Source organism: Nanorana parkeri, unplaced genomic scaffold (assembly GCF_000935625.1).
Source record: "Nanorana parkeri isolate BGI_ZX_2015 unplaced genomic scaffold, ASM93562v1 scaffold1215, whole genome shotgun sequence".
NCBI classification, from domain to species: Eukaryota; Metazoa; Chordata; class Amphibia; order Anura; family Dicroglossidae; genus Nanorana; species Nanorana parkeri.
Window position 1 is genome coordinate 102196 of NW_017307483.1, and position 950 is coordinate 103145.

Consider the following 950-nt stretch of genomic DNA (forward strand, 5'->3'; position numbering starts at 1 on the left):
CTAGGATCCTCTGCGCGCTGAGTCAAATAATACCCCTGATCCTGCCGGGTTGTTAGACCGGTCCCTGCAGCCTCTTCTCCCCCAGGCTCCGGCGGTCTATGGACCCGTGACATCATCATGTCTAATAAAGGTCCATTGAATTGCATTAGATGTTAGGATGCCAAAGGACATTCCATGGTAAGAGCGGGGGTCCTCTGTCCCGCACTGGTCAGCACCCACCTCTGCTCCGGCTGTGGAATGTCCATCGGTATCCTCATGTGTAATGCAAGTCAATGGACCTTCTTTAAACATGATGGCATCATGGGTCCTTAGACCGCCTGAGCCTAGGGGAGAAGTGGCTTTAGGGACCGGTCTGGCAGCCAGGCCAGACCAAGGATCAGTTGTGCATATCTGCTTTCTTTGACACCCCCTAACCAAAACAAGCACTTAACCCTTGCAGGGTAGGTAGGTAGGGGTAGCACCACTGCAGGGGTAAGTTGTTTTTAAATTCCCAGAGTTCTTCTTCAATCACTAAAATCTCATATAAGTGTTGCATGTTTATTTCATTTTATACTTATGTGTGTGTGTGTGTGTATATATATATATATACTATTAAATCTGCAGCTTTTATTAAAATAATCCCTGGTGATCCTGCCATGAATGTTCAGGCACTTCCTGTTACGGGGTGACAACTCTCCCAACTGTGCTCCTGTGTTCCCTGCGCCCCCCTGGTGGAGACTACAGGCAACCGTTCTACATACACGGGCCACTGTCATCATTATCAGGAAGCCGCTTTAAGGCAATGATGTGCAGCAGACTCTGGAGCCGATGCATGTAGACAGGAAGTGGCTGGAGGTGATCAGCAGGAGCCGGTGCATGTAGATGGGAAGTGGCTGGAGGTGATCAGCAGGAGCAGGTGCATGTAGACGGGAAGTGGCTGGAGGTGATCAGCAGGAGCCGGTGCATGTAGA

General features: G+C 50.1%; 1 protein-coding gene across 1 annotated transcript in view; it reads left to right on the forward strand.

The window, feature by feature from the left end:
* SIAE (sialic acid acetylesterase) overlaps positions 1-950 on the forward strand; it is a 10565-nt gene that overhangs the window by 5332 nt on the left and 4283 nt on the right. The window lies entirely within an intron of this gene.